Consider the following 26134-nt stretch of genomic DNA (forward strand, 5'->3'; position numbering starts at 1 on the left):
GGCTTCTGAGCGATAATTTCCGCTTATAACGAATCTGAACTACGAGGGTGTATCCTCGCGTAGGCCCGATCGACAGCGGCCATTTCCAAGTCTTATTTTATGTACGCTAGCACATGTTTCTTTAAAAATCCTAGAAGCACTAGAACAAAAACTCCTTCTCACTAGGAAAAATTCGAATGGGACTTGACTTAACTAATGCGCGTCCACGCGTTTGTATGGGTGTGTGTATCTCTGATTAACCTTCAATGAATGTACGTTTACGTGTATGTGTTTGTGTAATCTAGATGTGTGAACGAACATATACCCTGATAATAGTAATAAAAACACGCTGTCCTTCCTCTTCACTTCTTCCTCGACTTTTCGATAATAGGTATGCATAAACATATACAAACCGGACGGTCCTGACTAGGATAATAATTCAGGGGCTGTCCGAAGAGAGATAGAGTGCCTACACTTACAAAAAAAAAAATCAATCGTAATTCACAATACTAACCCTTACTTATCCACTTGCAATAACAATTGTTCAGTCATAATGAAGTCAAATCGATTTGTTGCATTAATCAATAGCTAATAATGAGTCGCTTTCACTCTCGAATACCCCCGCGATCCGAAACGCGAATCTCCCGCGTCCCGCAAACATGCATTGTAGTGTAATTTCTGTCGTAATAATACGTATAAAAAGCTGTGTGTGTGTGTTGTTTTGTCTCCGTTCTTCCTACCCTACAACAATCCTGTCATAATCTCCCATGTGTTCTGTTCTTCTGCGTACTCCTCGCAAGTCGTCAATTTAGGGCGCGAAGCGCAATACTTCCCCCTTCGTTATCAGAACTCGTTATCAGAGCGCTAAAAGAATTCTTACTTGACTGTTCTTCCCGTTGTTGCGTTGTCGTCGTTGTCGTACCCTCCGTTCTGCACGTACACGCGACCGCAAGCTGCTGCACGTGCGTATGTGTGTGCAGCATGCCCTGTTCTCAATTTCTTTGTCGCGTTTCTGGCTGGTTGGCTGGTATTTCCGCGCGCTTTCTCCGCAGTCCGCGTCGCGGCGAAACAGCTGGCTTCCAGATTGATAACACACATGTTTTCATCATCGACGTCCCACTCGACGTCGGTCGTCTTACTATTCAAATGCGCGGCAGCGACGGAAGAAACCGTGTCACCACAAGCAGCAGCGGCATTCTTGGGATCAACGCAGAAAAGTTCTGCCGCGTGACGGCGTGACAGAGAGACAGAGAGAGCACCCGCCACTGCTGCCAACCCACTCACACATGCACACAAAATCACCCCTCCTCGCAGCGAGGCAGCGCAGTTCTCGTCGATCTTCCGGTTTTTTGCGCTCGGGTTCATCGGCTTCGTTCTCGGTCATTTCGGTTGATGGTCCCGAGGAGCTTCCCGCTCTCGCTGCTGCGTTGTTGTCCACACGATCTAGAATTGGAATTGGAAATAGTGTTGTTCTTTATATGATCGGAATTATTAAAACGAGTGTCAAGAGTTCATCGGATCCTTTTTTTCTAGGCAGGCAAGGCAAGCTGTTATTTTTTCCGGTTCGTGTCGCAGTCGTTGATCATGGTGCGTTCGTTGGTTGGATTTTGGCGGTTGGCTTAAACTGGTTCACAGCCCTGTTGCTGTTGCGATTGGATGGATGGCGGTGATTCATCCGAATCGAAACAGCGAACAGTTTGAATGCAGATAGACGGGCAGAGGAGCCGAATGGTGATGATGGGCGATTTAGTCATCACTATTTTCGGGATGGCTATTTGTATTTATAGGAATGGAGAACTCGTTTTGGAATCGAATCGTTCTGGGAGGTTGATACGATTGATAAACGGTTGGTAAGTATTTACCAAGCATTGATAAGCGACATATACTAATTGATGTAAATGAATCATTACCGGAGAAACCCTGCAGGGTGGTCCAGCCACATATCGCGCTCCCTCGAAAATCGTTCAGGTTAGTTCGTATTGAAAATAACCAGCGCGGGTTCTCGAAACATGCCTGAAGGATTCTGGAAGCATCACATAAGGAAGTTGGACGCAACCCTGAAGGAATCTGGATGTATACCTGAGCGATTTTGGAAACATCCCTGAAGAAATTATCTCAAAGGAAACTTGAAAACATTCCAGAAGGATCCTGTAAACACCCCATAAGGAATTCCAGAAGAATTCCGGAAGCAAAAAGTTTAGGTGCATCAATAAAAGGACTCCGGTAGCATCTAATAAGGAGTTTAGAAGCATCAATAAAAGGATTCTGGAAGCAGCTCAGAAGGATTCAGAGAGCAACCTGCAAGAATTCTGAAAGCAACCGAATAGGATTCGGAAAACATCCCTGAGGAATTCCGGAAGCATCCCGAATTGTCTACTGGGGTAAGTCTACTATATACGCGTTAAAACGGATGCTCAGGGTTGTTCGGATAGCAACCCGACTAAAATGGTTCTCGAGAGTCATCCGACCGGTACAAGAAGACGTGGTGCGTAGCGAGCACGAGGTGGGTCGACCAAGTGGAGAACGATCTGCGGATCCTACGCAGAGTGCGGAACTGGAGACAAACAGCCATGGACCGAGTAGAATGGAGACGGCTACTATGTACAGCAGAGGCCACCCCGGCCTTAACCTGATCGGTAAGGTAAGTAAGAATTGTTCCGGATGAAATATACAACTTATACTATCCGAAAGGCGACTCGATTTGTGGCTTCTAAACAGATGTCTGGTGCGAAAATGATCTTTGTTGACAATGATTTTGCATTCCGTAAGGGACTAGGGTTGGTTCCGGCCCTCTAACTGGTCAGGGTGAGGCCTCCGGCTAACGAGCCCGCCACAAATAGATTCAGTACACTTTTTTTCAAGCTGGAATGGGCTTAGTCGTTAGAAAAACTCGATACCCAGTTGAGAAAACAAATTAAGTCGTGTTTTGAGTTCAATTTTTCCCATTTTGGTTGGTGGATGACTACTTTCGTTTACAGTCAGGTCTTTTTTTACGCGGTTTTGATTTACGCGGCCGCGTAAAAAAAACTCCATACAAAAAAAAATGTCATCGTCTTATTTTTGCATGATTCGTCGAGAAATGGTGAGACTTAAAAAAAAAAAACTGACTTTTTAAAAAAAAAACCTGACTGTATTTATGTTCGTTTTGGCACGGATTGAGCATCACTAGTGCTTGAATTCGAGTAAATATGAAAAATATGATCAGTGATCAGCGCCAGTGTTGGCAAAATCACACTCAAAGCACACTCATGAACCACTCCTGCGTGAGGTAACTCGCACGCGATTCTGAATCATTTTCTCCCGCGCGAGATTTTTATGCAAAATCTCGCTTTCACGAGTCAAGCACCGAAATCTCGTTCGCTTGTAAAACTAATCCAAATCAATTTGAACGACATCCAATATTGTTGTACGATAGGTTTGCTTTTGTTCTATCATTGAATCCTAAAAACTTCGATGTAAATAATAAGAACACCAAGAAATAACGCAATGAGTGAAATCGCGAGTCAACCCATGTATGATTTTTTCGGCGGTGAGTTTGGCGAGTCAAGAATCGCGCGTGAAACAACTCAAGCATGAGATTTGAGAATTTGAGTTTTTACCAACACTGATCAGCACCAACCACCACTACAGACGCACACGTACAGGGAGCAAAGAGAAATGCAATCAACTGCGATCGCTGTTCCTCACCGGTCGGTTTACTCATGAAGCAAACTGACTGGAGACCACTCATTCTCACTTTCTGTGGTGAGGCGGAAGATGCGAAATGATTCAGTTGATTTATTTGTTGCTGAGAACATGTAAAAACAATCATTTTGTCATTTGCACTGTTATAACGGGATAAAAACCAGATATGTTCATTGCCGTATACACCGGTGAAGAGAGAGAATCAGAGAGCCACACAGCACTGAATCATCGCTCCTCACTCTCAGTAATTATTTTTATTGCTCTTGCTCTCACTAGTGCCACTTGCTTCAGAAGTGAGGTAACAAATGAAGGCAATTAGCAACCGCTTTGGGGTGAAAAACGTCAGTATAAGAAGAGTAAATTTTGCTTCGTTCGGGAAAATACGCTTCACTTTTCAAGCACTGAGCATCATTGTGATGATTTTTTAAGGCACTGGTGAGGATATAAACAAATCAACAGGCTAGCAAGCTTCTTTGATAAGTAAACTTGTTCCTTTATGATTTTCTTGAAGAATATCTATAGCAGGACCGGTAGCGAACACTGGTGGACAGAATAACTGTTCTGATGACCATGTTCAAGAAAATAGTGAACAAGTAAATCTGTAAGTTACAGTCACAGATTGCGAAAAAAAACTTAAAGTGACTGTTCAAGGTTAACAATCATGATTTTCAGTGCAGTTTGTTGGTGGCAGTTTTTTGGCATGCAGTAAAGTTTATATTCCAATTGCTACTTTATAACGCGGTAAAGAGCCATGGACGCACCTCGGTGGTAAATTCCTTGAACAATGAAGAGAACATTGACCAAAAGTCGTTAGGTACTTTTCCGCGGAATTTAAAAATACGGAGTCAAAATAAACGCCTGATTAGAAGAGATTTCAGATGGTTGCTCATGATCTCTAAGTTACAACAGAAATCAGAATCTAGTTATACTATAAAAAAAAAACAAAGTTTCGTGCAAAACTTGCACGTATTTTTGATGGATCTCTTGAAGTTCTCGGAGGAACAACGACACATTCTTGAGATGTTTTCTATCTGACCCTTAAGGTTGGAAAGAGGTTTAGAAGAAATACTTGGAGGAATGTCTGACACAAGGCATTAGAATATCTCTCAAGTGGATTTTTTTTTTTGGAAAATATGAAGTGAAAGAAATAATCGACTGAGCAACTTTTCTTAAGGAAAAGTTAGTAGGAATCCCAAGATGGCCGCCACTATGGCCGACTTTGGCATCTACTCACGGTTTTGAGTGCACAAATCGCACAGACTCAGCGCACCGAATCATCTTACTTTAGGCTCCTTACAAGCAAGAACAAAATAAAAATTATACTTTTGTGCCTTTGAGAACCATGATCATGATCATAAACTTCAGAGTACAACAAATCTGTTTTTTTAAGTGTTGCAGGCAAGCATGGGAAACACTCATTCAATCATTGCATTTCCCTCTGATCTGTAGCGAGTGTAGTTCTTTCCTAGCCCTGGTAGAATTACTGAAAAAGTTTTTTCTAGTATGTTTCGCGGAAAATGCAGATAAATTTGTTAGTATAACTGCATAGATATTTTTGATAGAATTTTAGGAAATTACTATGAAAATCCTAGAAAAAAAAATGTTGGAGAAAAAAGTAATATTTTAAAACAACTCTTATAACACGTTTGCTAGGTGAACTTTACCCTATGGATTCCTCAAGGGATTTTTCAAAACTTCTAATGGAATACCATCCAACTTTCCTTCGCTGATTTCAGTAATAAATCAAAAGATTTCAAGGAAAAAAAAGAGTAGATCTCGAAGAAAGATTTCAGAAGGCTTTATGATAGGATTACTGAAGAAGTGTCTTGAGGATGTTTGGCAAAAAGCACAATTGCATAAAAACAAGTTATAGATATTTTTGCATAAAATTTTAGGAAATTACTAAAGAAATTCCAGAGGAGAAGTTTTGGAGAACGAAGTTAAATTTGTTGAAAAAGACAACTCCTGTGTATCCTCTCAAAGGATTTCTTAAAATTCCTAATGGGAGTTTCTGTAGGATTATATCTTTGATCTCCAGGGATTCTTCGCGGGATTCCTCCCAAGATCTCATCAAGGACATGATTCTGGAATCACTCCATGATTTCTAGAGGAATCCATCGAAGGCCTTTTCCGAAGGTTCATCCAACGTTTTCTCCAGGAATTTCACTAAAGACTCTTGGGAAATAAGGTCGTAAAAAAATTTCAAAATGTTAAGGCAGATTTTAAGTAGGATTGCTACAGAAATATTTTGAGGATTTTGCGTTGAAAATGATAAAAAATGTATTACGGATACATTTTTTTAATGTTGTTTAATGTTTCAGTAATACGGAATTAAGTTAGTTCAAAAGATTCACCGTAACTTCTATAAAAGATCTGTAAGGCAAACTTTAGCTCAGGGTTTTCTCTAGGGTTTTTTCCCCGGAAAACGGCAGAGATTACTTCTGGAGATTTATCTAAGAATTCTTATCGAAATTCTTTTCATATTCTCTTATAGGATGTCTAAAGACTGGACTCGAAAACCATGAGACACACAAAATAATGTGTAACTCTCTTGGCGGATCGAATGAGAAGTTTACTGCAGGAATTAAACGGCTACGTAGTCTTCAATACGGAAAACAAGATTTATTGTTTGCCCGACGTTTCGACACTGGCGTTTTGTGTCATCTTCAGGGGTGGCTAATTGTTCGTTTTTGGTCTTATGTTTCGTCTAACTGTAACTATCTGGTTGTTTGTTGTTGGTACATGACAATTTTCGTTTGTCTAGTTTTGCAACAGACTGCATAGCCGTATAGTTCCTGCAATAATGTGAAACTTTTGATTGCGTGCAATCAAAATAGCTGACGAGGAATAGCATGTTATGTGTAGTTAATACCATAAAAATTTCATCAAAATAGGATTAGTATTGGCGCAGATATTGTCAATACAATAAACTTTGGGCATCCATTTGAAAAGTTATTGTTAGCTCATCAAAATTTAACTGTAATTACTCCAATTAAAGCATTAAAGTGGAAACAATTTCATCATAATCGGTTCAGTACTTTCTTAAACAATTCAAACCAAAAAAAAAAGTTTTTTGCTTCAAATTTTTGGAAATTTTTAACATTTTAAAATCAGTGTCCACTATTTTGACTGTAGAACTGGCAACACTGTTCCAATTTTTATTAAACTTTGACAGTGTTATTGTTGTGTTAAACTGTTTTCAGTGAAAATTTCATCCATATTGGTTGACTATTTTCAAAGTTAGAACAGTTTGAATTTCTTTATACCAAAAACGTTAAACCACATCTACTTATTGTGACCAGAGATGCCAGATTATTTTATAAAAAATCTGTATTAATACAGAATTTTCTGTATCACTGTGTTTGAGGGTATAGCAGACAGCAAGAGTGCTAGATTTCAATAGAAACTTACAAAAATGTTCTACTTTTATGCAATGAAATTTTTACTGTTATTTATTTTTCTAAAACATGTATGAAAAAGTTCAAATTTTCATAAATTCTTTAAAGTTTAAGCAACAATTTATAAAGTTTTCAACAAAATTTATTGCAAATAACTTCAAATGTTATGCTTTCTGTATCACATTTTAAAAATCTGTATTTTTCTGTATTCTATATCTGACAGTGCTACATATAGGGAATCGCGCCACTTGGGCGATGGCTTCTATATTCGTCTGTTCTCCACTATAACTCAGTCAAATTTGAACCAATTGACACAACTTTTGGAAGGTGGTGAGATAGGTATAGTATCTACCCGTGTACAACATTTCAAGTCAATTGGTTCAAAATTGACTGAGTTATAGTGGAAAACAGACGAATATAGAAGCCACCGCCCAAGTGGCGCGATACCCTATACCAAAAACGCTAAGCCACATTATTTTATCAAAAATCTGTATCAATACAGAATTTTCTGTATTACTGTATTTGAGGGTATAGCAGACAGCAAGAGTGCTAGATTTCAAAAGAAATTTTTTTTTATGCCATGAAATTTTTACTGTTACATATTTATTTTTCTAAAACATGTGTGAAAAAGTTCAAATTTTCAAAAATTCTTTAAAGTTTAGGCAGCAATTTATAAAGTTTTCGACAAAATTTATTGAAAATAACTTCAAATGTTATGCTTTCTGTATCAAACTTTAAAAATATGTATTTTTCTGTATTCTGTATCTTGTATGTAAAGAATCACAAAAATCTGTATATCTGGCATCTCTGATTGTGAAAGTGCTACATATGTGGCTATAACCTTTTAACGGTATGATCAAATGGAATGATATTTAAACAATACACCTACATAAATACCTTAAGTACAGGAAAATGTTCATTGAAATCGGTTCATTTTTCACAGATTACTCCAGTCATTCTGCGTTCCAGTTTTCCCAAAAATTTCGCCACGGATATTCTTAAAAATGCCTCCTGGGTTACCTCCAGAAATTCCTGTAACGATTCCTGATGGGGTCTCATCCCGGGATTCCTCTAGGAATTCTATTCGATATCTCAGCACGCGTTGCTCTAGCGATGCCTTTCAGGATTCCTCCAGGAAACGCCACAGGATTCATCCAATGCTTACTTCCAGGATTTATTCACGAATTCCTTCTAGGAATTCTTCTATGGATTCCTCCAGAGATACCTATAGGGATTCCTCAAAGGAAACCTGTAGAGGTTCTCCTATCCGAACTGCCAAAAAAAATCATCCTAAGCTATAATTTTACATGAAAAAATCTAGTTTTCAGGCAAGTTTTGAAAGATTCAAGTGAAAAGTATCACAACAATGAATACGTTAACAAATAGTTACAATAAGGCAACAACAATATCTGCAAAAACACGCTAAAATATTTGAAATTAATCGAGCAGTTGAAAAGTTATCGAGCCAAATTGAATTGAATTGAGTTGTTTTATAGGAAAATAAAAAAAAATCTGTAAAACTCATCTTTTACGTGATTTTGGAAAAAAATCATTGAAGTTTATTCGAAAATTAGTTTGAAAGAGATTTATAAAAGAGATTGAAAATCGGTTGAAAATTGACAGTTATAACATTTATTATTATTTTTTATTCCTCGAAAATTCTACTTTGAAACTTTTGCGTCTCAATCAACCGCTATAGCCGTTTGTAGCTGTTAGATAGAAATGAGTTATGTCCTTTTACAGCTGTTACATAGATCTCCAGGTTATCCAGGATTATTGTTGTATCCAGAATATATTGTTGAACTCATCATCTATGTCTACTAAAACACACTACACCAAGTTTTGAACGTGAAGGATTCTTTGTTACGAGTATAGATCTGAAGGCCTTAACCACATAATACTGAAAGGTGACCTCAGATATCCCTGATGATCTGGAAACTTCTCTCCCATGGCTTGCACTATGTGTATAAATCAAATGGGCAAAATCTTATGTTTGTGCACTTCTGTTGGTACACCATTTCAAATTCAAACCATATTTCTCAACATCAGAATAGTACGGATGATCCAGGATGCCTCTATGATGTGTATACAAGTATCATATGGTCGGCGTTAAATCAGAGGGGACCAAGTAACAAAATTGACGAAAATTAGATTTTTAGGGCATTTGATGTTACAATTAACGAGAGTTTTGGCACAATTTTCTCTTGATTGAGCTGCAAAAGTCGATAATAGTATGCAGTCAGAGTGGACCATATGCTTGATGCCAAGAGAGTTAAAAAATGTGTATTGGTTAAAATCCAATAAATAAAATAGTTTATCATCAAAATATGATACGTTTCTAAATCGTATGACTTCCTAACGCATTTTCTTATGATTATTGATCAAGAAAGCCCGTGAAATCCCATTTTATTATAGTCAATATCGTATTTTACAGATCATCGTGTTAAAGCATATTGTGGCATTTCGCGTGCAGACAGAGTGGACCATGTGTCTCTAAGAAAAATAGTTAAAATTACCTTATTCTTCGTAATCCTTTCCAAATCAAAATATGTTTGTTTAGTAGCTGTTGGGCATCGTATTGAAATGTACCAATACCCGTTTCATGAAGAAATTGATTTTACCGATTATTTAAGAATTGTATACTTGGTTCACTCTGTCTGAACGAATTTTTGAAAAATGCCAGTCCTCTGAATAAATTGTTATGAACTGTGTAACTACAATATTTCAAAAACGTACCGAACTATGAAAATACATTCAAAAGTTGTTAGCTATTAAATGCAAGTTAAGAATCTTAAATAGCTCATTAATTGACTACCCTTCATGTGATATGAACTGTTGTACTTTGTCCACTCTGACTGAACATAAAAATTGAAAATGGTAATCAACAGTGTAATAACAGAAATATCAAACTTCCTGTTCACATTATACACAACTCCTATTAACTGTTGTCCTACTAGTGCATTATTTTTTCATCGAATATGTAAAAACTTGAGTGTGAACTGTAGTTGGTTGAAGATTTTCCAAAAACCGTTCCGTCAGAGTGGACTAAGTACACTAAATTACTTAGCCATTTCTCGGTTTCAAGCTTTGTTTTACGTTTTTTCGCGATCAATACAGAGCGATGCTGTGATGAATAGTTATTAAGATTTATGGCAAAAATTCAAGAATATTTGTTGAAAAACTCAAAACTTATAGAGTTGCAAACTTTAAAGTCGTTTTTCTAGAAATTAAGTAAAAGACACATGGTCCTCTCTGACTTCACGCCGACCATATGATTCAACTGATCTTCTATGACTATCAAAACGCACTATACTAAGTTCGAAATGCAACCGATGCGTTATTATCGGTGTAGATAGAAAGGCCTTAACTCCAGAATGATTTGGATGGCCTAAGGTATCGCCATTGATGTGCAGTTAGTCTTTCATACTCTGATTTACATGTATGGATCTAATGAAATCAGTTTTGACATGCATACATTAGTTTGATATACTATTACAGGTAAAGGCCTTACAATCACAACTTCAGAGCTTTTTTAAGTTGCCTAGAACATCACCAGGTCATGACTACCATCATTTCATGTATTAAAATGTATATTTGAATGTAATTCTTCAAGTTTAAGTGATTTGAAAAGTAAACATAATTATTCAGTAGACAGAGTTCAAAACTCGTTTTGGATAACCTGGAGATTTATGTAACAGCTCTATGAGGACATAACTCATTTCTATCTAACATCTACAACCCAAACAAGGAGTTTTGGGCAATTTTCACTAAAATATACCACATTTGCATAGAAATATTACCCGAAATCGAGCGAATAACAAGTGGTGTACACTACATTTGCATCTATATCTCCAAAATGTTCTAGCATAACATAATCTCCATACATGCATATGATAGCACAACTAATCTCCTTGATAAAACATTTTGGTTTTGAAAATCCACCCACTGGGTCAACAGCTATAAGTATAACTATGCAAAACAGTTGACCACTTCCTTTAAGGGTTAATAAACGCTAAATGAAACGTTGCAAGCCAAGTGCTTGAAAACATTTAGTGAGCGTTTCCCATGCCTGCTTACGGTCAGCTGGGAAGGGAAGGAATGTTAGTACGATCATCTTTGTTACTAGGAACCAAGTGTCCTTCTGGGTTTCGATGATTGTCCTGGAGGCAAGCATGGGGTAGAGTGAGCAATGTACCTGGGATCTGCCTGTAATTCTCGTCTGATTTTGAACTAAGCTAACCCAATAAGAAGTTAATGCACTCGCGTCAAAGGATCATACGATCTCTGATACAACAGACTAATTTCCAAAAATTAAAAACTCACGAATGGTTTGCTTTTGGGCATCAGACTAACTCATTGCTAAAAGCAGCAAAAACAATAAAGTAGCAATTTGAAAACATTGTTGCAGCTGTACATCAATCGTCAATGAGAAAGCGCCAAAAATTCATCATTTTGCAATACCTTGTTCCCGAACGGATCTAATGATATCTTGTCATATCCATCTCATCTGCTGTCATCGTGTCAATCGAACAGTCGCGAGATAAGACTTGCTTCGACGAAACAAGACAACTGAACTGAATTTTTTCGTTGGAAAAATTACATTCTTATCATCTGCTACCCTTCAATGAAATGCAGTCATTATTGGTGCACCTTCAGTTGGCATCACTTCCACACACACACAACGCTCCACATCAAAACATTCTTGGAGATTAGAACATCGGCATTTTTTGGCCCCCGTTCGTAGCCCTTGCCCAATGCTTTCGAATGAAGCACGTTCCGCGTCTCTCGGAATCGAAACCACCTCCCACCACACACGGGGCCCAACCCGGAAGCTCATTGGAGCTTTTTTCTTGTCCAACTGCTGGCTGCACTCCACACGCGGGTGCTCATGTTTTGCTTCTTATCTGGCGGCGGCGACGACCGACAAGTTCCTGGAAACTGTGTGCGAATGGCCGTCTTCGTCGTAACCCTGCGACGACGAGTTAACAGCACAAGAAGAATGGCAAACTAATAAGGGCACGCGCGTGTCTAGCTGCGGTATCCACGCGGGCAAAGTTGGAGAATTTGGGAGCCAAGCAGGATGGGTAAGGTCGCTTTCGCAGAAAATTTCTGACTGAACTGTGTGTGGGTGGCTGACGACGAGTGCTTCAGTGGTTATCGAGTTAGCCTCATTTACACTTGAAAGCTTGAAAGTCCTCTACTGTAGGTGGGTTACAGTCGTGGGAGAAATTTTCTGTATTTTCCGCGAAAATTGGCGTGGATTTCAGCTTGTAGTTAGTACAAATTTGATTAACAGCTTCGATTTGGGGATGGAATCACCTGTGGTGCTGTGGAACATTTCTACCACCTGTTGTTTGAACTGCCATTTTGGTCGCGACGGTTAGCGCATATGTGCTTTGTGACGAGCGGGGTCTCGGTTCAAAACTACATGAGTACATTGTTTTTTTCTTTTTTATAAACGGATGAGACCCGCTAAGAGTCTGTTTCTATACTAAAATCTCCTTAACGCAAACTTAACTAGTCTACTTCAAATTCAAAACCCCTTCACGTAAGCTTAAGGCTCAATCGCGTCTAACGCTTTACGGAGCCGAATCTTTGTAATAGCCACACAATTCCATCTCATTCAGAAATTCACCAAATAAGATTTCAATACCCTTCTTGTCCTGAATTACGCATTCAGCAGAGCAGATTTATTCGACTTCCAAGGAAAAGCACGTCATCCGCGCTGTGCTGTGTACCCCGCTCTCGGACTGAATTTGATTTGCACCTGGCACACGATGCCGCTGCCTCCGGCTGATCGAAACGCGCCGGAACGTAATTTTCCCATGTAGTAAATTTAATTAACTTTTACAAAGGCTCCCTTTCATCTCGGCGTCTCGTCGTCGTCGTACCTACTGTTCGTCCTCGCTCGATATCGGTCACTTAGGATGAGTTTTTTGTTTGTTTTGCAGGCGGTGCGCTCCGGGGTTGCGGTTCACCAACAACGGTGTGTAGCAGCGGTAGCCATCTCCCGCTTACAACTCGCGAGCGAGCGCCCGGTAGCCTGAGATTTCTGGTGATTGCTTTTTTGGTTTTGGGATGAAAAGTTTTCTGATGGAAGATCTTGGTGGAAAGGTAGGGAGAGATTCCTTTTCCAGCAGGATGGTGATGTAGGATAGAAGGAGAGATTGATTCTTGCGTATTTTCTCCGGAATTGGGAAACAGCGGAGAAAGGTTCGATTAGGGTCGGTACAATACTGGTTTGGATAGGCAAAAAGCCTGTTTTTTTGTACTCTGAGTTTAAAATTACGGACTGTTCGACAACGTACTGCCAACCAATATGCATAATTTTTGCAAACCTGAATTGGGTCAGAAATCCGTATCAAGTAGCAATTAATTATGGATGTAAACCAATATTGCAATCATCTCAGGTCAACGGTAAAAAAGATCCAAAGGGGATGCTCGTTCATGTTATGTTACAAATGATAGAATTTTTACAGAAATTTGTCTGAGTATTCATTGCCAAACTCTACTAGAAATTTTGGCTGAAAAATCTCACGATTTTTAAGAAATTTATACAATACAGATGTTTTATTTTGAAAAAATTAGAGGAAACTTCTGTCGATTATTTTGAAAAATGAATTGATTTTTGGCCTTTCTCAAATTATTTCCCAAAATAATTAATTGTGTAATCTGATGAATGAGTTTGAGGAATCCTTCATCCTTCTTAGATGTTACGTTTGGTGCACCACGATGGTGTAGTGCACGCTTAGCGAGCCTGTCTGGTTTATATTGACCCCAACATCCTATTAAGGTTAAAGATATGCAACTGGGAGCCAAAGAATTACGACGAAATGATTTAATGTCACGATATTCGATGAAATACCCATCAACACGATGATATCACCATCTGGCATAACTCAAAGATAAGATATAATTCCCATCACTATCACTATAAATCCAAAACCGATTCAACTTTCTCTCCCTACCCTTTATCAAAACATGCTCTTATCTACATTCGACTGCTCGCGCCCTTTCCTACTTCCCATCGATAGCACACATTCACCACCAGACTAGCCGACTGGCCGACAGTGCCATCAATTACCCTGCCCATCATCAAACCTACCCCGATTCACCCGTTCAGCTCCCCTTTCCAATTCCGATTAGGCGGTTAGAATTTCTAGCCTAAAGCTCGCGTTTACTCGCCGTCTCACCCGAGCAAATGATATTAATTAAAGACTTTGTTCGCCGGACCGATCCGTTTTCGCTCGGTTCCGTCCCGTTCCGCCCCCTCGCAGAAGCCCGATCTATGGCACACCGCAATTAGAGAACCCCCTTCCCACGGGTTCGGATCGGACTCGCGCCACCCGCCCTGACAAAGATTGATTAACTTCTGCGGCCTCCTCCGCGTTCTGTCCACCCGCCGAACCACCACGCGCAAAGCCGAAAATATTCTAAATGTCAAATGAAATCGATTCAGGCCCGCACGTACGGGGGCAGAGTCCACCTCGCTGGCTTAGTCAGTCAGTCAGTCAGTCAAATAGATAACTTTTAATGGCGAAGCGGCCATCATCGCATCATCTATCGGAAAGGAAATCTGACGTGGAACATGAACTGGCGCGCGCTCAAGTCGACCACCATCGTCCGTCGTCAACTAGTTGACACTAATTTCCGAGGAACTCCCACCTCTCGGGCGAGCGCCTCGGGATTTGCGACCATTTGTCATCGAAGATTCGGACAGTGGGCAAACGGCAATGTGTACCCGAGTGAGGGGGTGTGACACGTTTTGAAACTACCCAGACATAATTTCAAATTCAATTGGTTTTGAAGAAGTTATGATGACCGTCATTATTTTTTTTATTTTGGACTTGTGTTGGTCTCAGGGATATCCGGAAATCTGATGGCTGTAAAAATTCTACTTGAGATTACTTCTTCCATACGTCTATTGATGTAACGATCATATAGCTCAGATGGTAAACGATCACTTATTTAGTAACGAGGATGTGTGAGTCTGAATACAGGTCGCTGCAGCTGTTTTTTTAATGTCTCCAGAGCATTGGAAATCAATGATAAGTTGACTTACCAAACTAGCAATCGGCTCTGCAAAGCGTTATAAGCGATTGAGCACTAGGTGAATGAATTTATCTTCAAAAGACAAAGTTATCATTTCTATTGATTCGAGTATAATTAAAGATAATAGACGATTGGCAATCAATAGACTTACAATAAATGTAAAAAATAAAAAAAAACTTTTTGGAAGATTTGTAACATAATCCGACCGAGCTTAATTTTTGATGTATAGTCTGAACCCAACACGGTACATGCCCCATCAACAAACCTCCAACAGATCACTGGTTGCTTTTCTAGCGTTTGAAATCCATGAAGTCGATTGAGATACTGAAGACTTTCCAGATACTGTTCAACCAAATTAAAAATTTGGGAGATTCAGAGTTTTTTTTTAAAATTCTAATCAAATTCAATTAAAACTATGTAATTTTAACAAACTTATGTTAAGATGTTGAGAGATATGTTGAGTTTTCTAGAAACTTGTAACATGTAGAATTAGTACCGTATTACCCCCCTAATTCGACAACGACAGTCCGCTCGCAGTTACCACATTGTTTTCACTACGATAGTTGTAGCTACACAAGGAATCAGATTGGAGAGTCGTTGTATCTTGTAGTTGCTTCTTTTCTTTTTTTGTTGGGTTCGAGGGACTTTAACCCGAAGGTCATTCGTCCCTTAACTCTTGTAGTTGCGCTAGTTGCATTCGAATGCAGGACAATTCGAAAATGGGATGGGGATAATGACGAGTAACTCTGTTGATAGGAAGCCGTTAAGCCCTCGGCACGTTCGATTCAGTTGTTCTATGTTTCCGAGAGCTATTGAAACTTTTTCACAATGGCTGCTGAGTCCATGATTGTCGTCGTCTACTCATCTGCTCGTCTGTATGTCTACCCATAGCTAACAAAACAAAAGACTAACTCGGCTAAGACGTATCGAGCTTGAGCTTGATCGACCACCCGTATATGCTATTCCAGTAAGGTCGGATCAGCCACACTCACACAAAGAACCAATGAGATCTGCCGGGGACTAGCAGGCATCTTCAGTGTGTTGTTCAGTGTGGTGATCTTCTATTTTTAGGCGCCTGCCTCGAAAGGTTGCTGGTCAATATGGGAATGGGAAGGAAGCGATGATTTCAATAGTTTGTATCCATAACAGATCTCTGCGTCTGCACAAATTCATGCGAATGTCGGAGTGTTGGTGTATGGTTGGCAGAGGGTTCACACATTGGCGCGTGGATGCCAGGCGTAAGGTGAAACAACTGTGTGTTCATTATTCTGGAATTGATGCGGCATAGTTCGCTTGATTGCATAACTGATAGGCGTTATCTACTTAGTTGACACTGTGCTGAGAATGTTGGAAATAGGGGAAACGGTTTTTCTTCAACCTGTTTCTAGTTCTAGCGATGACTATGCACAGGAAGTAAATAGAAATATATAAAGTAGAAGGAAAGGGACGAGCCAAGGGCTGCCTACGAATCAGAAGCGTATGCCGCTAGACCATCAAGCCCTTCCAAAAGACTAACTTGTCTAAGACGTATCGAACAACAAGGCCAAGACCGCAATCGTTCAGCTTCCGTTCCATTTCAAGATCAAAACCAATCATCCCCATGGCATTTTCCTCTCCTCGGGACGATTAATTGACCGAACCGGTCAAAAGCGGACAATAACCCAAAGCATGACCACCTTGCATGGTGACACACTCATAATCATCATCATAGATGGAGCAGATAAGTGCGCGGAGTATTTTTTGTTCTACTACGCCACATTGTCTCTAGGCTATCCACCACAGCGGCGATTGGGGAGTCTTCTCAAAGGCAAGCGACGAGGTAGCTAAATATTGACAAATTATTACGTTCCGTGGCGCGTTCTGTCGCGCTTTACGGTGACGACGATGGAGCGAGCGTTCGTGCCAAGCGAGGTGACTTCCCATGAGGTTTCCGTCGACCGACCGTCGCTGTTAATAGAGACGTTGCTGCTTGTGGGGATCGACGGACGATCAGCAACGAACAACGGTACCGACTGACCAACCGTGCTCATCAGGTTCGGTCACCTGGTTCTATGGGTTTGCTAAAACATTAAGGTGCTTTATGGCGAAGGTGGTGAGTTGGTTCGCGATGTTTGTTCGAGTTCCACTTGATGAGGACTTTTTTTAGAACGCTTGACCACATGATGGTCAGTGGATGATGAGGAGGTGAATCGGCTGGGAAGGTGAGTTGCAGCTGACAGTGAGTATGAGTTTCTGAAGGTACTTGAGTTGGATTGAATGATTCAATTAGGATGAAACACTTGACGTAGAGAGCTACATGAGAGGTACATGATTTGAAGGTTGTAAATAATTGCAACCTCAATTGGCTAGATACAAGGGACCGAACAAGGTGGAAATATTCTTTGTGACAACAAAATGGTGTCCCAGTGGGACACCCAAATAACTGCATAATAATCAAACATTTTATTTTAAAAACACATTTATCAGTTTTCAAGTAACAGAAGGATATAGAATACATATCATGTTAGTGTAAGTGCATTTTTTTTCGTAAACATGAACAAATATTAAGAGAAGGAGAAAGCGTCTCAAGGTTTCATGGGACGCTCGTGAACAGAGTACTAAGTTCAAATTAGTTCCACACCAGAGTTTACTCCTCAATGAACACAAAAGGTTTTTGAAACTGTCTCGCCGTAATCGCGCCTAAATTGAAATAGATTTGCTGATAAGAATCCAATTCCGAACAAAACAATCTACATCTAATTGGACAAAGTTGGCGAATGCGTCTGGCAGTAGCTTCATTTTACATTAGCATTTAACGGCTAACAGCTTTCCAGAACACGCTTAGCAAATTACAGAAATTGAATATCCAATGCAGCGAAGCATAAAGCCCCACCTTTCCCGGGGCCAACGTTTAGCGCAACCCCCTCAAATTAGTGCTGCTCCTAATGATTACAAGCAACAATTACCACTTCTACACTCATCCCACGAACGTCGAATCCAGGCAGGAGCGACCCCCAGTGACAACCTAATGGCGACCGTTCGATTGGAAACGGTTCGACCCCCCATCGCTGGCACAATACACACACACATACACTAGGACGGCTACACGGTCTCCCCCTATTATTGTTCGACCAAGCAAACACCCCGAGGAGGACAACAGCAGCAGCAGCGATTTGCTCTCGAATCGCTGCCAAGCCGGTAGTAGCGATGATGGTCGGTCGCCACAGCACCGTAGCACAACATCATCACTATCGGAGAAGGACACTCGATGAGCCTCTCGATAAGAGCTTTTACCTCGTCACCACACCGGCGTAGTCCATTCCACGTCGATGACGACGAGGACGACCGACGGACGTCGGCAACAGCAGCGTCACCTTTCGTCGTTGTGTGTGCATGGTACACTCCGGAAAATCGTCACGTTGATTTAAGTAAGTCGAAAGTGTTAGAGCATTTGAAAGTTGAACACTCCATCAAATTAATGTAAAACGTGAGAGATTCATGAAAAAAAAGTTGAACATATACCAAAAATCTAATAAAATAAAAAATAATTTGAAAAAAATCATTACCTAAACAATATGTCGACACATAATAACTATGTGTGCTTTTAGTTGATTTTAGTTTGTTCCCAATCAATGCAAAACCAATTTTGTCTGGTCAGAAATATGTGATGAAATTTCTTGATTTTCTATTGACTGGAGCTCAAGAAAGCAAAAAATTACCACACAATACACATTTTTGAATAACCAAAAAATCTCATAATAAAGATTGTTGCACATATATTTTCTACTACAATTTGTACCATGATGCTATGTTTTTATGGTGTAAATTCCAGATGAAATAGTATTTACAATTTGTGTATTTCAGTTAATTCAAATACCATTTCTATCTGGAATATGGGTCCATAGGTCACATAAAGGTTATGTATTTCAGATCGAGAAATTTTAGAATTCAAACAGTTCCCTCAGTGTAGCTCAGTCTCAAGCAAGGAAGCGTATTATGCGCCCAACTACATGCATATATGAAACGGAACGGTTCAGTGTTCTGCCTGCGTCCCGATCCGTTCAGCCAGTCAGCACCGGTCTCATAGATGCCTGCTGCTGCGGCTGCTGCTGATCATGACATTTTCCACTTTCAGCCTTCAGCTGCCACACGGAAAGAAGAAACTAGCGGCGGTGATGTGGTGTGGTGTGGTATGATGCAGCCAAAGCAACAATTCTCGTTCGGATGACGGGCCTTTGTACTACGACGGCGGCGGCGCGAGGAGTCCCCGAGTAGGAAATACGCATGTGGAGTGTTTGATTGACGTTATATTATGAGGTGCGATTAAGGGTAGGAATCTTGGTAGTCTAAGAATTAAACTTTTTTCTAGACAATCCTATGTAGCAAAATATGTTGTTTGTGTTCTTTAAAGACTCTTCAACCCCAGCTCAATTTAAACAAAGAATACATCTTATTGAATTACATAACTACGACTACTCTACTATAAATTCTCTGTAAGATTAAATATATCCATACCGGTGATGATTTGAAGAGTTGATTTTAAAACTCTCTTAAAACCTTCAGCGTTTTCGAAATACTTTCTTTAGATGCATTACTTTAATAGTTCCTGAACGAATCACTGAAGGAACCGCTTGGGCAATTCTTGCTGGAACTTCTGAAAGAATCCATATAACATCTTTTGAAGAATTACCAGCCGAAACTTGTGAAGTAATTCTAGAAATATTGGAGAAGTTTCTAAAGATATTTCCGAAAATATCGCAGTAGAAATTTTAGAAGAAATTTAAAAAATATGTGAAGAAAATTCTAAATGAATTGCTGAAACAATTTTTGAAAAAAAAAAAACAGAAATATTTTAAGAATCAATGTATGGATTTTCTGCAGTAATTCCAGAAGAAATACTTACAGAAACGCTCAAAGAACACCTGGATTCCTAACAAAACCTCAAGATATATGTATTTTTTTGGAATAAATATCATGGAGAAAATCCAAAACATTTTTTTTACAGAATTTCTGAGAAAATACAGCCTGGCGGCTTTTCTGCTGAAATCTCTGTGTAAATTTCTGCAGTAATCTCTGCAATAATGTCTACCAGCCTTCCTATAAGAATCCTTATAAGAATATCTGAAAGAATCTGTAGCAACATTTCTGAAGGAATCCTTGGAGGATTTCCTAAGACTTTCTTAAGAAATCCTTGGAGCAATTTCTGGAGGAGAAATGTCTTGAAGGAATATCTAGAGCAAAGGTTCCCAAACTTTTTGCTATCGCGACGCCCTTTGACATTTCCAGAAACATCGCGGCGCACCAAAGTTTTTAACAAAGTTTTTTTTTTGACAACTTCCACTTTACAGTGTGCAAGACAAAATCGTGAAACACTTCTCTAATATCATGTTTTCAGTATTCAATATTTGAAAAACTAATATTTTTTTAAAATTAATTTCTCAACGATAGTTTATATATTTGTTAGATTTCAAAATCATGTTGATTTCATCATATAAGTTTTAAGAATAAGAAGAAACTCAGATGAATAGGTAAAACAAGCTGCTGAATTTCAATGCAGGTTTGCTGATCTGGTAGTGTGACCTTTTTGAACCGGTTTGTTTCATCAGTACTGCCGCAACCTCGCAGAACTCGAATAAGTTTGTTATGCTCGGTTCCATCAATAGGGTTATATATGGCCAATCCAGGCTCAAAGGGTTAAGTTGAAATTTATGAAAATAAGTTCAATCAAAGTTCACCTGGCAGGTCTTTACAATCTCATCATGTGTCCCAGTTCGCCAAAATTTTCCAAAATAAATAGAAGTGTTGCTTTGCAATTTCCGCAAAAAGTTGAAGCTTTGGTCAAGTTCTGTGTAGTCATTTTCATTCAATAAGAATTCTTTAATTATTGCAAATGGTTTAGAATTTTTGGCTGAATTGCTGAAATGCAGCAGCTTGTTTTACCTGTACATCTGAGTTTCTTCTTATTTTAAAAACTTCTATGATGAAATCGGCATGATTTTTGAAATCTTACAAATATTTAAACTATCGTTGAGAAATTAATTTAAAAAAAGGTAGTTTTCCTAATATTGAATTCTGAAAACATGATATTAGAGAAGTGTTTCACAATTTTGTCTTGCACACTGTAAAGTGAAAGTTGCCCAGAATAAAAAAAAACTTTGTTAAAAACTTTGGTGCGCCGCGACATTTCTTGAAATGCCAAAGGGCGCCGCGATAGCAAAAAGTTTGGGAACCTCTGCACTAAGCTGTTCCGAAGACACGGTGCTCCATTTACCGTTATTATAAAATAAAATATACCATCAAAACCTGAAACGCCATTCTCTTTATTTATCTATCCTACACCTCTGGGCAAATTTTTAAAATCATCGTTGGGCGAAATTTTGAGTTACGCCCTTTTAAAGTGCCTAACCTTTAAAAAATCGTGTTTTCTATAGAATAACACCACATTTCATAACAGAATCATGAATAAAAGGCATCAACAACAAAAATTATCATGAATAATATTGAAATTTAGTAGCATGCATCCATATAAATATTAGTGGAGTGCATTTTCTATCAAAATTGGTCATTATGTCAATTTACTTGTAGGTTTTCTTAGGGCCTATAGAAAACAAACATTTCATCGGTGTAACAATTCAAAAGTATATTGTATTTTGATTCCATATGTCTATAGATGTTCATATTACTCTCAGTCAAGACGATAGTATTCACATGCATCTAGCTCCAACATTTCAAAAGGACGTAACTGATTTTCAACACAATATCTTCTCCCATAGCTTTAGATCGTATCTCATCTTTCCCAGGACACCAACAACCACTATCGGAAAGAATTGCATTTTCCCCGTCCAGTAGTAGTAGTACATTGCGTCGGAGAGATAAAGGTTTGGTTTCGGCAAGCAGTTTCGCCTCTTTGAAATGTTATCACCGATTGAGTTTAAATAAGAACGAAAGTAACATGATTGATTTCTCTTCATCGACTCTCTCTTCTGCAAATTAAAGTGACAAGATGCAAATTCAATCGATTTTTATCACACTTAGACGCTAGATTGCATCGGTATCTAGCGATTTATGATCAAAAAGTGCAACCATACTTGTATCTTGTGACTTTAATTTTAAGAAGAGAGAGTAGATGAAGAGAACTCGCTCATGTTACTTTCGCTCTTATTTAACCCGGGAGCGGTCGCGTCGTGTACTGAGTACACGAACCATGAAAAATGTACGCTTGTGATACACAGTGTGAACGTAGTGCCGTTGTAGGTAGTCGAAGACGCGACTGCTCGAGGGTTAAACTCAATCTAGATTATACTAACATTCGAAAAGTGCGTAACAACCATTGCAAATTTCTGCTTCTTTAGATCCTCCTGAGCATATTTCCCATTATTCACGTAAACTCTAACCAGTAACAGGAAAAGCAGTCTCCCCTCTATCTGATAACAGGATAAATTTGCATGAATGAATTGAAACGCCTAGGAGAGACGGAAGAAGTTTAGGCGTTAAACGGTTGTTCCGTCCTTTTCACATATTGGTCTAGAGAGCGTACACTCTCTATACAGCAAATCTGCTTTAAAAACAATAGTGAAATATGGGCAACCATAAATAAAACAAAAGAAAATATGTCTGTTTGCCAAATATCTTAAGCTATAACTTATAAGAATAGAAAACAAAAAGCATTACAAGACTAAAAGACAAAAAGTCGAAACAGACTTCAAATAATCGAACATAATATGCTGTATGAAAATTCTTTTTTTTTAATATGTAGGTAAGACCTTTTGTTCCTACTAATTTTTCTTTTATCGACGTATTATACATTGCAAGAAAAAATATCGCGCAAAGTTTTGCAAAAATGTAAGTAGATATGCGCGGTTGCATTTAACTGTATCGGTGTCTTCTGCGCGGTCAATCCTTAGCTATTTTCCGCACTTATCGAACACGAACACGATATGATGTACTGGCGACGATCTATGAGCGATTTTAAACATTTTTGCGCGATAATCTACGGTTAAACGCGCAATATTGCATTTCGATATTTTTTTTCATTTCTACGTTTTGTCTTCTCAGCCTCAGTATTTCAAAAGGGCGTAACAACTTTCCAAAACAATACCCTTTTTCAAAGCTGTGGCATGGCATTTCTAAACGAAAAGAATGCTCCTCTTTTGATGGCTTTCATTAGAGGGATGACATGCAATCTACATCCATATAAGAAGGTGCCGTATCAAAAAGCAGTTACGCCCTTCTGAAATGCTGAAGCTGGTGAAGACAAAACGTACAAATGAAAAAAATTGAAGGATAAAAGTCAAATAAAAGTAAAATTAGTAGGGACAAAAGGTCTTATCTACATATTTTGAAAGAAGGGAAAAATTTCACCCTGCAAATTATGCTTGATTATTTGTTGCCTGTTCCGACTTTTTGTCTTTTGGCTTTTCCATATTTTGGTTTTCTATTCTTATAACTTAAGATATTTGGCACACAGACATATTTCTTTTTCATTTTAATTCATGGTTGCCCATTTTTTTTGACTATTGTTTTTAAAGCAAATTTGCTGTATAGAGAGTGTACGCTCTTATCGGTGCTAACATTTCAAAAAGGCGAAACTTCTTGCCGAAACCAAACCTTTAATGAAATGTTGGTGCCGTATGCATGTGAATACTATCGCCTTGATTGAGAGTAATATGAACATCTATAGACAATACAATATACCTACTTTTAATTGAATTGTTACACCGATGAAATGTTTGTTTTCTACAGGCCCTAAAAACACCTACCGTATGTTGGCGTAATGACTAATTTTGTTAGAAAATGCACTCCACCGATATTTATATGGATGCATACTCCCAAATTTCAATATTGTTCATGATAATTTATGTTATTGATGCCTTTAATTCATGATTCTGTTATGAAATATGGTGATATTCTAAAGAAAACACGATTTTTTAGAGGTTAGGCCCTTTAAAAGGGCGTAACTCAAAATTTCGCCCAGAGGTGTGGGATAGATAAATAAAGAGAATGGCGTTTCAGGTTTTGATGGTATATTTTATTTTATAATAACGGTAAATGGAGCACCGTGGAAGACCTTGTAATTATTCTGAAAAGAACGTAAACAATATTCTTGAATTTAAAACTTTGGACAAGTTATAGTAAAATCAAAAGCTACGCTGAAACTTAAGAATTCCAAAAACAATTTCAAAAACTTGAAATTTTAAGATGTGGTTTAAATTGATATGGGGTATCGCGCCACTTGGGCGGTGGCTTCTATATTCGTCGGTTTTTCACTATAACTCAGTCAATTTTAAACCAATTGACTTGAAATGTTGTACACGGGTAGACACTATACCTACCTCACTGCATTCCAAAAATTGTATCAATTGGTTCAAATTTGACTGAGTTATAGCGGAAAACAGACGAAAATAGAAGCCACCGCCCAAGTGGCGCGATTCCATGTTTAACCTTTCAGGACGCGCGCCATCAAGCGACGAAAACTGCACCGCGCTCGCTCTGTATACGACGAGCGAGGTTTTTTGGGAGTGTTGTACTTTTTACAACAGCGCGCGTCATGAAGGGTTAAAAAGGATACCAGAAATCCTATGAAACAATCGAAGAGTCAGGAAAGATTTAAAACATTTTGAGATTTTATGATTATTGTTGAAATATATTTATTTTTTACCATAAAAAAAAATTCCGTGTAATTTGAGAGGAAATATTTTTAGAGTGTATTAAACTTCCCTTTAAACTCTTTTACTACAACAGAATGAATAGGGAAAATTTCAAATACGTTAATGGTTACGATTAAATACAAAAGAAACAATGACATCTGATTTTAAAATGATAAACAACGTAAATACGCTTTAAAAGACACCCAAAACCATTTTGAGATATACAACACTGTCCTATATATTAACCAAAAATAAAAAAGTTTTGATTAAGGTACACCGGGGCAAGTTGAAACGGGTGGGGTAAGATGAAACAGCGAGTTAACATGATGTTATCTAATGATGGTAAACAGTTTGAATGACATAACACATAGTTTTTGATTCAAACAATCTTTTGGCGAAGGAAAAATTTCCAAATTCTATTGACATCTATTTCAAAATTTCGCGTTTCATCTTGCCCCACCCGTTTCAACTTGCCCCGGTGTACCTTACCCAGAAAAGAAAAAAATACAAAAATACTCGAACTATACCCCGTCTAAAGGTGAGGTTGGGTATCAGAAGGTTAAAAAAATATTTTTTTTTTATCTTTGTTAATTTGAGCTATAGGGTATTGTATCTTTTGGGCAGGTGTACCTATCTTGGGCACTTGCCGCTATAACTAAGTCAATTTCAAACCGATTGATTCGAATTTTTGTACAGTGTTAGATACCGTACGTGCCTAACTCTATACAAAATTTCAAATCAATCGGTTTGAAAATGACTTAGTTACAGCGGCAAGTGCCCAAAATAGGTAGTTCTGCCCAAATGGTACAAGGCCCTATATCCTTGAGTTCCTGCTTTGACCAGAAATTATAAATCAAAAAAGCTCAGATAGGAACAATTTCAACTTGCAGCGTGACTTTGAAGAAAAGCATCACTGGAAACATATTTTAAAAGTTTTCGCAAAATATTTCTGGAACTTCTTTTTAAACTATTGCTAATTGCTTCAACAAGTTCTTCTTACTTGAGCATCAGTTCTGAAATCTACTACAAGACTAATTGGTCATCAAAATGTTACTTGGGATTGAACTATCCATGAATATCTTAAGTTATTCATAACACATTCTAGGGATTCTGCTGGAATTTTCTCTAGAAATCACACAAAAATACTGAGGAAACTGTCTGATATAGAAACTGCTGAAGCTTCTCCAATAATATATTCGCCCATCTCTTAAGAAAGTCCACTAACAGTTTTTCTGGAAGTTTTCATACAACTTTTCTAAAACTTCTGTCAGATATTTGAGTAGAAACTTCTCCAGTTATTTGAACAGGACTTCGGAAAGATGATTCCGAATGCAGCATCCAATTCTCCAAGCCAAATATCATTCCAACATGTCTAGATTCAATCAAGTACAGCTC

At 38.6% G+C, this 26134-nt stretch overlaps 1 protein-coding gene across 4 annotated transcripts in view; it reads right to left on the reverse strand.

The window, feature by feature from the left end:
* Window positions 1-26134, reverse strand: part of LOC109412354 (brain tumor protein) — a 35728-nt gene that overhangs the window by 2344 nt on the left and 7250 nt on the right. For 3 of the 4 annotated variants that reach the window (XM_029857106.2, XM_029857109.2, XM_029857092.2), the window contains exon 3: window positions 1339-1422. The gene's annotated coding sequence lies outside the window, so the exon portion shown is untranslated. Of the gene's footprint in view, window positions 1-859; window positions 1423-26134 lie in introns of those variants that run through there. The other variant, XM_062844104.1, reaches the window with a different exon arrangement.

The sequence above is a fragment of the Aedes albopictus genome, unplaced genomic scaffold (assembly GCF_035046485.1).
Source record: "Aedes albopictus strain Foshan unplaced genomic scaffold, AalbF5 HiC_scaffold_99, whole genome shotgun sequence".
Lineage (NCBI taxonomy): Eukaryota > Metazoa > Arthropoda > Insecta > Diptera > Culicidae > Aedes > Aedes albopictus.